General features: G+C 38.7%; 1 protein-coding gene across 1 annotated transcript in view; it reads left to right on the top strand.

Moving 5' to 3' along the window:
* Positions 1-13249, top strand: part of NRG3 (neuregulin 3) — a 1234309-nt gene that overhangs the window by 1132115 nt on the left and 88945 nt on the right. The window lies entirely within an intron of this gene.

Below are 13249 nucleotides of genomic sequence, written 5' to 3'. Positions count from 1 at the left end.
TGGGGTAAGTTTGCTTCTCTTCTTTCTATTATACTTTCTTCAGAATTGCTTCTCACTTTGCTTGCTTAGTGAATTTCCTTCCTTTTTTCTCACCCCTCCTCCTTTACTTTTTTCCTTCCTTTTTCTGTAGAATTTGAATAGCTGTTGTCTTAGTCCATGTGGGCTGCTATAACAAATATACTGTGCTAATCACATGGACCACAGCCTTGTCTAACTCAATGAAACTGAGCCATGTCATATGGGGCCACCCAAGACAGGCGGGTCAAGGTGAAGAGGTCTGACAGAATGTGGTCCACTGGAGAAGGAAATGGCAAACCATTCATATGCCTTGACAATCCCATGAACAGTATGAAAAGGCAAAATGATAGGATACTGAAAGAGGAATTCCACAGGTCAGTAGGTGCCCAAATTCCTACTGGAGATCAGTGGAGAAATAACTCCAGAAAGATTGAAGGGATAGAGCCAAAGCAAAAACAATACCCAGTTGTGGATGTGACTGGTGATAGAAGCAAGGTCTGATGCTGTAAAGAGCAATATTGCATAGAAACCTGGAATGTTAGGTCCATGAATCAAGGCAAATTGGAAGTGTTCAAATAGCAGATGGCAAGAGTGAATGTCGACATTCTAGAATCAGCGAACTAAAATGGACTGGAATGGGTGAATTTAACTCAGATGATGATTATATCTACTACTGCGGGCAGGAATCCCTTAGAAGAAATGGAGTAGCCATCGTAGTCAACAAAAGAGTTTGAAATGCAGTACTTGGATGCAATCTCAAAAAGACAATGATCTCTGTGCATTTCCAAGGCAAACCATTCAATATCAGAGTAATCCAAGTCTATGCCCCAACCAGTAACGCTGAAGAAGCTGAAGTTGAATGGTTCTATGAAGACCTACAAGCCCTTTTAGAACTAACACCCGAAAAAGATGTCCTTTTCATTATAGGGGACTGGAATGCAAAAGTAGGAAGTCAAGAAACACCTAGGGTAACAGGCAAATTTGGCCTGGGAATACGGAATGAAGCAGGGCCAAGACTAATAGAGTTTTGCCAAGAGTATGCACTGGTCATAGCAAACACCCTCTTCCAACAACACAAGAGAAGACTCTACATGTGGACATCACCAGATGGTCAACACCGAAATCAGACTGATTATATTCTTTGAGGCCAAAAATGGAGAAGCTCTATACAGTCAGCAAAAACAAGACTGGGAGCTGATTGTGGCTCAGATCATGAACTCTTTATTGCCAAATTCAGACTTAAATTGAAGAAAGTAGGGAAAACCACTAGACCATTCAAGTATGACCTAAATCAAATTATTTATGATTATACAGTGGAAGTGAGAAATAGATTTAAGGGACTATATCTGATAGATAGAATGCCTGATGAATTATGGACTGAGGTTCATGACATTGTACAGGAGACAGGGATCAAGACCATCCCCATGGAAAAGAAATGCAAAAAAGCAAAATGGCTGTCTGGGGAAGCCTTACAAATAGCTGTGAAAACAAGACAAGTGAAAAGCAAAGGAGAAAAAGAAAGATATAAACATCTTAATGCAGAGTTCCAAAGAATAACAAGGAGAGATAAGCAAGCATTCCTCAGCAATCAATGCAAAGAAATAGAGGAAAACAACAGAATGGGAAAGACTAGACATTTCTTCAAGAAAATTAGAGATACCAAGGGAACATTTCATGCAAAGATAGGCTTGATAAGGACAGAAATGGTATGGCCCTAACAGAAGCAGAAGATATTGAAAAGAGGTGGCAAGAATACACAGAAGAACTCTACAGAAAAAGATCTTCATGACCCAGATAATCATGATGGTGTGATCACTCACCTAGAGCCAGACATCCTGGAATGTGAAGTCAAGTGGGCCTCAGGAAGCATCACTATGAACAAAGCTAGTGGAGGTGATGGAATTCCAGTGGAGCTATTTCAAACCCTGGAAAATGATGCTGTGAAAGTGCTGCACTCAATATTCCAGCAAATTTGGAAAACTCAGCAGTGGCCACAGGACTGGAAAAGGTCCGTTTTCATTCCAATCCCAAAGAAAGGCAATGCCAAAAAATGTTCAAACTACCGCACAATTGCACTCATCTCACATGCTAGTAAAAGTAATGCTCAAAATTCTCCAAGCCAGGCTTCAGCAATACGTGAACTATGAACTTCCAGATGTTCAAGCTGGTTTTAGAAAAGGTAGAGGAACCAGAGATCAACTTGCCAATATCCGCTGGATCATGGAAAAAGCAAGAGAGTTCCAGAAAAACATCTACTTCTGCTTTATTGACTATGCCAAAGCCTTTGACTGTGTGGACCACAATGAACTATGGAAAATTCTGAAAGAGATGGGAATACCTGACCACCTGACCTGCCTCTTGAGAAACCTATATGCAGGTTAGGAAGCAACAGTTCGTACTGGACATGGAAACACAGACTGATTCCAAATAGGAAAAGGAGTACATCAAGGCTATATATTGTCACCCTGCTTATTTAACTTATATGCTGAGTACATCATGAGAAACGCTGGGCCAAAAGAAGCACAAACTGGAATCAAGATTGCCGGGAGAAATATCAATAACCTCAGATATGCAGATGACACCACCCTTATGGCAGAAAGTGAAGAGGAACTAAAAAGCCTCTTGATGAAAGTGAAAGAAGAGAGTGAAAAAGTTGACATCAAGCTCAACATTCAGAAAACGAAGATCATGGCATCCAGTCCCATCACTTCATGGGAAATAGATGGGGAAACAGTGGAAACAGTGAGAGACTTTTATTTTGGGGGGCTCCAAAATCACTGCAGATGGTGATTGCAGCCATGAAGTTAAAAGACACTTACTCCTGGGAAGGAAAGTTATGACCAACCTAGATATCATTAAAAAAAAAAAAAAGCAGAGAAATTACTTTTCCAACAAAGGTCTGTCTAGTCAAGCTATGGTTTTTCCAGTGGTCATGTATGGATGTGAGAGTTGGACTGTGAAGAAGGCTGAGCACCGAAGAATTGATGCATTTGAACTGTGGTGTTGGAGAAGACTCTTGAGAGTCCCTCTGACTGCAAGGAGACCCAACCAGTCCATTCTGAAGGAGACCAGTCTTGGGTGTTCATTTGAAGGACTGATGCTAAAGCTGAAATTCCAGTACTTTGGCCACCTCATGCGAAGAGTTGACTCATTGGAAAAATCTATGATGCTGGGAGGGATTGGGGGCAGGAGCAGAAGGGGACGACAGAGGATGAGATGGCTGGATGGTATCACCGACTCGATGGACAAGAGTTTGGTTGAACTCCAGGAGTTAGTGATGGACAAGGAGGCCTGGCGTGCTGCAATTCATGGGGTAGCAAAGAGTCAGACAGGACTGAGCAACTGAACTGAAATGAACAAATATACCATAGACTCATTGGCTAGGAAGTCCAGCATTAAGGTACCAACAGATTAGATTTGGTGTCTCATGTGGTCTATTTCCTGGCCAGTAAATGGCTATCTTCTTTCTGTATCCTTACAAAGTGGAACTTATAGAGGATTCTCTGGGGTCTCCATTAAAAGAGCACTAATCTCTTTTGTGAAGGCTCCACCCTCATGTCCTAATCACAGCCCATAATTCCCACCTACTGATGAGAATTAGGATTTTAGCATATACATTTAGGGAGAATACAAACATTTAGTTCCTATCAGTCAAGTGGTTTCTTTTCACTTGAATATTTAAAGAGCAACTTTAAACTTCTATCTTTCCAGATGCACTGAGGATATCAAAAGATTGATAATGTTTCTATCTTTTCCATGAATTGCATCTAAATGCAGCAAACTTTGTTCTATTGGCATTCTTACAGCCTAAGGGCGATGGACTGGGGGAAGGACAGTTTATCTGTGGTCTCTTGTAATCCATGCTGGAAATCAAGGCTAGATTCTCTTTACTGAAATCTTATCAATATTATTAAACATGGTTGCAACACCCAACCATGAGCTGGTGTTACTCCTGTGAGCTTCACCTCATTCTCTAATGCAGTATGTTGTCATAGTAATTTTTGCCTCTCTTGATGGTATATATTGGCTTGTATTTATAAAAGCATTGCCTTACATGTTCTCTTCAAAAATTAAGCAGGACATCTAGTTTTTTGTTTGTTTAGTCGCTAAGTTGTGTCCAACTCTTTTGTGACCCCGTGCGCTGTAGTTCCCCAGGCTCCTCTGTGCCTGGGATCTCCCAGGCAAGAATACTGGAGTGGGTAGTCATTTCTTTCTCCAGAGGATCTTCCCGACCCAGGGACTGAACTTGTGTCTCCTGTAATAGCGGGAGGAGTCTTTATCACAGGGCCACCCTTACTCTTTTTCTCATCAGTCCTAACTCTAAGGAGAGGACATGGGGTCTCAGGCTTGACGCATTGTACCATAATCTAAGTTTCTTTCCTTGGCAGCAGTGTTAAAAAGTTATAGCGTAAGACCATACCCAATTCCTCATTCAGTTGTTGCTAGTGAATTTTTGGCTTTCATTAAACTATTAATTTCTGTAGGTTTTGAGGAACATGATTTGTGTTATGGCCTTCCTCAATCATCTTTATCTAAAATTTTATTGTATTTTAAAGTAGCTGAACATTTTGTTATACATGTATCATCAGGATTTTAAACATTTGGAGAATAAATACATCACAAATTTTGCTTGTTTCTGTGTTACAAACCAGAATTTCGGGAGCACAAGGAATCATGAAATTTAAAACATATTCAGTAGGAAACATGATATTGTTACTGAGATAGCATAATTACCATTCTTCTAATGTGCTAACATTTCCATACACAAGGCAATACATTAACCAGAAAACCCAGGCCCTTCCTTATCCTTAAGTGACTCCCTTCCAGATTGGGTGAGGCATATAAAATCAACTTGTATCTGAGAAGTTAAGAAAGAAGCCTGCAGAAATAATTGGTTCCTGTGCTTTGTTCTTTCATAGAACCCATGGAAGATAAGATGGTGATTATACACAAGCAAAAAAAAAAAAAAAAGGGCGAGGAAAAGAGAGAGTGACTTATAAGGTCTTAATTAGTAATCGTAATAGAAGTGAAAATGATGTAAATGGATAGATCCTAACATTACACTGCACAGAAAACTGTAAACTGCAAACAATGCAAACTAACCTGGGTTAATAATTCCACTACTCTCAATTATCTCAAGAACTAAGGTAGTGTTCCTGATCCCATTATTGAGAGCAGCGCAGAGTTCTCCTGTGGGCACCATCCATCCTTCATACTGTCATTGGGGTTCTCTATTGTCTGCTTTGGTTCCAGTCTAATGGGGAAATATCTCCTTAAGGTGACTTTTTTGAAAGTTTGTAGTACCTGCCTATATTTATATTACATTACACAGAAAGGTTTCGGAAGATTTCCTTATCTAAAATTCAAGCTTTGTGGATCTGGAGCTGAATTCTGACTTCCTAATATACTAGAACATTTAATTACATCCTACTTTTTAACACTTTAAGGATCATGGATTCTATTGTAGTTTCCTTCTTTGGAAGTCAGTTCATAGCATGCTAAATCTTTTATTAATCAGGATATATTACATTGATGTAGTCTGTCTGGAGGCTATTAAGAAGCATTAATGGAATCAAAGTGATACTACTATATCATGAATTATTTAAATGGCTCTGTTGCTTAAACTAAAATCTCTATTTTAGTAAAGAGTGAGCCTATGGAATCTTTGCAGTTACTATTGAATAAGAAATATATGTATATTATAAATGCATGTATATTATATAAAATACAACATGTGTTATGTGAATCATTTATACACTACTTTTTTCAATACAGAAGATTTTCCCTTTAATTCCACAAATGTCATTTAAGCTGTATTTAACTAACTGTCTGAATAGGAACTGAATATAAATAGAGTAGGAACCATAGCCTTCGCTTTGGAGGGCATAGAATCTAAAGTGTAGAGAAGATATGTGAAACTATGTGAAGCTGTTTAAATATGCTTTGATCAAACTATGTAGGCAATGTTATAGCCTTGAAGCTTGGCCTGACTTCAGACATTTATGTACTTTTTGCAAGCCAAAACCCTTCCCTGAGCCGAATTTCTCATCTTCAAAGGACTCACAAGAAGAGTTCCTTTCAGAAAGACATGATAATTATAAAAGTGTCCATATGGTACCTGGTTTGGAGTAGTGTCTTAATAACAGAGTTACCTGTCTCCCTCCTTTCCTCATCCTTGCTGTAGCATCACACAGGAAGCTTTCAGAGTCCTATATATTTCATTAGAAAACCAATTCACATCCCTGTGCAAGGCCATAGGCAGAAGTTGCAATAGGAAGGCTGTCTCAACATGGTCTGGGATATATAAGCTCTTAACAAACTCACTCGGGAGGAACGAGTTGCCAGACGGTGCCGAACAATGTCTCAGAGAAAACCAGGACATCAGCGGTTAAGTTGACAAGTGTGTCTTCATGACCATGATTCATATCAAGGAATCTAGAATATTTCCTCGAGGAGAAATCCCCTTGGATCCCTTGTGTACTGCAGTACACCTTGACCTGAAGGGAAGATGCCCAGAGACCTGCCAAATTCTGGGCACACAAAGCTCTAATTCATTGTGTTAAATGGCAAAACCAAGGAACTGGTGATTTATATCTGCAAATTATCATGTTGTTCATTAGCAGTAATTACTGCTCAACCCTGAAATGGTAATCAATATGCTAAAATGAGGATACCCACACTGGCTCCTTGCTGTTCATCTGCAAACCTTTCTGCCTGCCTCACTTTCCAGGACAAGAAAAGACTGAGGGAAGCCACGTGAGCACACTGTAGAGAGAGGAGCTTTGGGTCATGCTGGTCTGCTATAGCAGGTCCTGCCAGCTCCAAGCCTAGATGCTCTCTGTTCCCAAGGAGATAAAGGGTTCTGTTTGGATGCTCTCGAAGAATATTCAGATTATTCTCAGGGACAGGAACTGTGGCCATTAGGAAAGTCAAGGAGCCAGCAGAGACAGCATGGTGTGGTATGCCCTGAGGGGAAATAGCCACCACCGTGCAGCAGTGTCCCCAGGGAGCCCCAGTGCTCAAGTCGCACACCTAGCTTTGTCTTGGGAAACTGAGTCTCATATCCTGCATTGTGCATCATGAGACTGAGTTTCACTTTGCAACCAATGGCTAGAATATCATGAAATTTCAGCTTCTTTGTCAATACTATACTAAAAATCTAGGAAGTATTAACTGCCAGGCAAATGGATTTCCATTTCTTTTCTGTCACAGTCATTGCCTACTGGAGATGATCGCACATACTGGAAATGCATTTCTGACTTTGACACAAGGGTCTCTGTTAGCTTTAACAGCAGGTTTACTGTTGAGTTCCTTTGCAGTGCCGTGGCCACTCAGGTGGAAGTGACAACAGTGAGATTTCCTTACTGTTTCATCATAAGGAAAGAAAAAAACACCAGAGCTTTCAGCCTTTCCTGAGCAGATGGACTGACTTTAAAATATCTATTAATGGTAGCAGGGTTAAATCCTTATACAGATATGATGATACCACTCTTACTGGCAGAAAGTGAAGAGGAACTAAAGAGCTTCTTGATGAGGGTTAAAGAGAAGAGTGACAAATCTGGCTTAAAACTCAACATTCAAAAAATTAAGATCATGGCATTCAGTCCCATCAGTTCAGTTCAGTTCAGTTCAGTTCATTCGCTCAGTTGTGTCCAACTCTTTGCAACCCCACGTATTGCAGCACGCCAGGCCTCCCTGTCCATCACCAACTCCCGGAGTTCACTCAAACTTACGTCCATTGAGTCAGTGATTCTATCCAGCCACCTCAATCTCTGTCATCCCCTTCTCCTCCTGCCCCCAATCCCTCCCAGCATCAGAGTCTTTTCCAATGAGTCAACTCTTTGCATGAGGTGGCCAAAGTACTGGAGTTTCAGCTTTAGCATCATTCCTTCCAAAGAACACCCAGGACCAATCTCCTTTAGAATGGACTGGTTGGATCTCCTTGCAGTCAGAGGGACTTTCAAGAGTCTTCTCCAACACCACAGTTCAAAAGGATCAATTCTTTGGAGCTCAGCTTTCTTCACAGCCTTGACTAGATGGACCTTTGTTGGCAAAGTAATGTCTCTGCTTTTGAATATGCTATCTAGGTTGGTCATAACTTCAGTCCCATCAGTTCATGGCAAATATACAAGCGGAAAAAGTGGAAACAGTAATAAATTTTCTTTTCTTGGGACTCCAAAATCACTGCACATGGTGACTGCAGCCATGAAATTAAAGGATGCTTGCTCCTTGGAAGGAAAGATTTGACAAAACTGGACACCATATTAGAAAGCAGAGATGTCACTTTGCCAACAAAGGTCTGTATAGTCAAAACTATGGTTTTTCCAGTAGCCATATATGGATGTGAGAGTTGAACCATAAAGAAGGCCGAGCACAGAGGAATTGATGCTTTAGAATTGCAATGCTAGAGAAGACTCTTGAGAGTCCCTTGGACTGCAAGGAGATCCAACCAGTCAATCCCAAAGGAAATCAATCCTGAGTATTCCTCGGAAGGACTGATGCTGAAGCTGAAGCTCCAATACTTTGGCTACCTGATGCAAAGAGCCAACTCTTTGGAAAAGGCACTGATGCAGGGAAAGATTGAGGGCAAAAGGAGAAGGGGATGAAAGAGGATGAGAGTGCTGGATGGCATCACTGACTCAATGAACATGAGTTTCGAGCAAACTCTGAGAAATAGTGAAGGACAGGGAATCCTGGCGTGCCACCGTCTATGAGGTTGCAAAGAGTCAGACATGACTTAGTGACTGAACAACAGCAGCAGCAACAGTGATTGTCATTCTTTGGGTAGGATTGTGGATTTGCCTGTTGAACATTCCTGTTAGGATGAATAAGAGAGGTTAGCATAAATGGGTGCACTACTGCTATGGTGCGAGCAATCAAGGACAATTAAGAGCTCTTTACATCTGCCTAGTTTAGATTTATGAGTCTTTAAATAGCTCTACTGTTTAGGATATGGTTCCTTTTTAAAAATAGTTTTTAGTTTTAGAACAATTTTAAGAGCAAAATTGAGCAGAAAACAGAGTTCCCACATAATTTCTTCCCTTACTTCACATACGTGATTTTATCCTCCTGACATCTTGCAGAGGATGAGATGGCTGGATGGCATCACCGACTCGATGGACATGAGTTTGAATGAACTCCAGGAGTTGGTGATGGACAGGGAGGCCTGGCGTGCTGCAATTCATGGGGTCGCAAAGAGTCAGACACAACTGAGTGACTGAACTGAACTGATTAGCTACAACTGATGAATCAATATCAATGCAAATTCATAAGTGAAGTCCGTAATTTACACTGAAGTTTACTCTTTGTGATGTGTATTCTGTGGGTTTTGCCAAATATGTGTCACATGTCCAGTATTACAGTATCACATAAAATAATTTCACTGCCCTAAAAGTCACCTGTGCTTCACCTATTTATCCTTTACTTTCTCCCCTAAACCCTTAGGCAACCATTCATCTTTTTCCTGTGTCTGTAACTATGCCTCTTCCAGCATGCCATATATTTAGAATCATACAGTAGGTAGTCTTTTCATACTTGTTTATATCAGTTAGCAATATTCATTTAACATTCTTCCATGTCCTTCTGTGACTTGCTAGCTTATTTTTTTTTTTATTGTTGAATATTCCATTGTATGGATGTACCACAGTTTATCTATTTGTCTGTTGAAAGACGTCCAGTTTGGGGTGATTATAAATAGTTACTATAAACATTTACATATAAGTTTTTGAGTGTAAAACTTTGACATATGTTTTCAACAAATTTGGGTAATTACCTAGGAACAAAATTTTTGGATTGTGTGGTTCGGCTCTGTTTAACTTTGTAAAGTTGTCAGACATTCTTCTAAACTATTTATACCGTTTTGCATTTCCAAAAGTTATTGAGAATTCCTGTTATCCTGAATCCTTTACAGCTTTCCGTGTTGTCAACATTTTGGATTTTTGCTCTCCTAGTGAGTGTGTAGGATTATCTCACTGCTGTTTTACTATGCAATTTTCTAATGACACATGACTTTGAGTACATGATTTTTGCCAAATCTGTACAGTTTCTTTGGCTTTTCAGGTCTTCTGTTCATTTTTATAATGAAATTGTTTTCTTACTGTTAAGTTTTAAGGTGTTTTTAAAATTTTGGCCACAACTTCTTTTCAAATATGTGTTTTGCAAATATTTTTTCTCAGTCTTCGGCTTGTCTTTTCATTCTGTTCCCAATGCCTTTTGCAGAACAGATATTTTTAATTTTAATAAAGCTGAAGATTTCATTAAAGCTGAAGATTTCAAATTTTCTTTTTATTGATCATACTGTTAATGTTCAATCTAAAACTAATTATTAAAACTTAGGTCACCTAAATTCTTTCTTGGAAAGTTACTTATTATTTGTTCAATGTATTTTAATAAATGTAGGCTTATTCAGGTTGTCTGTTTCTCCTTGTGAGAGTTTTTGGAGATTTTATCTTCCAAGGATTTGATAAATTTCTTATAAATTATCAAATGTATTGCCATAGAGTTGGTCATAATATTCCTTTATTTTTTTAATGTCCACAAGATTAGTTGCAATGGTCCCTCTTTCATTTTTATATCAATAATTTATGTGTTCTCTTTTTCTTGGTTAATCTGGTTAGAGATTTATCAATTATATTGATATTTTTGAAGAACCAGCTTTTGATTTTATTGATTTTATTTGATTTCTTCAATTTTATTAATTTCTGTTCTAATATTTATAATTTCTTGACATCTACATATTTTGTATTTAATTTTCTCTTCTTGTGCAGCTTTATAAGGTAGAAACTTAGGTTATGGATCTTTAGATTACTCTTTTCTAACATACATTTAATGCTATATAAATTTAGTTCTATGAACAGTTCTGGCTGCATCCCACAAATTGTGATAAGTTGTTTTTTTCATTTCTTTAATTTTTTAAAAAAATTCTCTTTCCTCTTGATTCTTATTTGATTCATATCTTCCTTTAAAAATGGGCTGTTTGATCTTCAAATATGTTGAGTTCCTTGCGATTATCCAACTATCTTTCTTCTATTCACTCAAATTTTAATGCCATTGTGATCTAAGTAGGTTTGTATGCTCTTTGTTCTTTAAATGTTTTAAGATGTGTTTGATGACCCAAATGTGGCCTATCTTGGTAAATATTCTATGTGAACTTGGGAAGAATGTATATTCTGCTGTCATTGGCTAAAGTTTTCTATAAATATCAATTAGATCCAGTTGGTTAATGTTATTGTTCAGCCGACTATGTCCTTACCAATTTCCTGCCTGATGGATATATCCATTCCTGATAGACGGGTGTTGAAATATGCAATTAGAAGAGTGAATTTATCTATTTCTCCTTGTTCTGCAAGTTTTACCTCATGTATTTTCATGTTGTTTTGTTAAGTACATATAAATTAAGGACTTTGTATCTTAGACAATTGACCTCTTTATTATTGTGCAATGTCCCTCTTTATTCCTGATGATTTTCCTGCTCTGAAGTCAGCTTAGACTGAATTTAACAGCTACATAAGATGTCCTTCTGTGGTTGTTCAGGAGTGGAGGATGAAGGGAAGTAGGTAAACAAGGAAGGAGTGAAAGTTTATATTAATGCTAAAAATTCTTATGTAGTTGGGCACTAGTGTGAGAGATAAATAAGACTGTAAGATATTTTGAGAAGCTGTATGACTGAGAAGCCAGAACTGCCCACCTAAGAATTGAAAAAGGGACATATCTGACCATTAACTCACTTCTTTATTGTAAAGTTGGCTATGTGAGCATAAATTTCTTGCATTACTTTGGATTGCATGTGCAAGAATCAGAAAAGACCCAGAGCAGCAAGTAAGAGGCAAGTGGCCCAGGGCCAAGACCCAAGGGGAGACATTGTCAAGCTGCACCTGCATGAATCTGTTCATATTCATAGCTCCACCCTAGACTTCCTAAAATAAAAACTCTGGAAAATGGGGATCAGCAGTCTGGATTTTTTCCCAATTTATTGGGAAGTAATCATATGTTACCTCTTGTCTTTTTTATATCAGTCATCTAACAAGTGAGAGGTGATAATGGACTGTGGCTTTAATTTGTATTTCCTAAAGATTAGCAATGTTGAATATCTTTTCATGTACCTTTGAAGTCTGTATGTGTTCTTCAGAAAGCTAACTACTCAGTCCTCTGGTCCTCTGGCCATTTTTAAATTGGATTGCTTGTTTCTTTTGCCACTGATTTGTATGAATCCTTTATATATCTTGGATGTTAACTCCTCATACATATGATTTGCAATTTTTTCCTCCGATTCCTTAGGATGACTTTTTATTTGATTTATTATTCCTTTGCTGAGCAAAGCTTTTAATTTAACATAGTCCCACATGTATATTTTTGCTTTTAGTGTCAAATCCAAAAAATCATTGCCAAGACTGATATTAAGAGCTTACCCCCTATGTTTTCTTCTAGGAGCTTTATGATTTCAGTTTTTTTTTAATCAATTTAGAGTGGATTTTTGTGTTTAGTTTCATTCTTTTGCATATAGCTGTCCAGTTTTTCCATTGCTGTCTATTAACAAGATTATCCTTTGCCCAGTAGGATGACTCCTTTGTCATGTTTTTGTTGTTCAGTCACTCAGTCATGTGCGACTCTTTGTGACCCCATGAACTGCAGCATACCACGCTTCCCTGTCCATTGTTTCTCAGAGTTTGCTCAAATTTGTGTCCATTGGGTCAGTGATGCCCTCCAACCATGTCATCCTCTGTTGCCCCTTTCTCCTACTGCCTTCAGGCTTTCTCAGCATTAGGGTATTTTCCAATGAGTTGGCCCTTTGCAACAAATGGCTAAATTATTGGAGCTTTAGCATCAGTCTTTCCAATGAATGTTCAGAGTTTATTTCCTTTAGGATAGATTGTTTTGATCTCCTTCCTGTCCAAGCAACTCTCAAGAGTCTTCTTCAGCATCGCAGTTCAAAAGCATCAGTTCTTCAATGCCCAGCCTTTCTTATGGTCCAACTCTCACATCCATCCATGACTACTGGAAAAACCATACCTCTGACTAGACGGACCTTGTCAGCAAAGTGATGTTTCTGCTTTTTAATATGATGTTTAGGTTTGTCATAGCTTTTCTTTCAAGGAGCAAAGATCTTAATTTCATGGCTGCAGTCACCATCTGCAGTGATTTTGGAGCCCAAGAAAATAGAATCTGTCACTCTTATTATTTTTTCCCCATCTGTTTGCTGTGAAGTGATGGGACTAGAGGCTGTGATCTTAGT

Source organism: Budorcas taxicolor, chromosome 5 (genome assembly GCF_023091745.1).
Source record: "Budorcas taxicolor isolate Tak-1 chromosome 5, Takin1.1, whole genome shotgun sequence".
In the NCBI taxonomy this organism is placed as follows: Eukaryota; Metazoa; Chordata; class Mammalia; order Artiodactyla; family Bovidae; genus Budorcas; species Budorcas taxicolor.
Note: the sequence above shows the minus strand (reverse complement) of the source record. Positions and strands in the feature narration are given on the sequence as shown.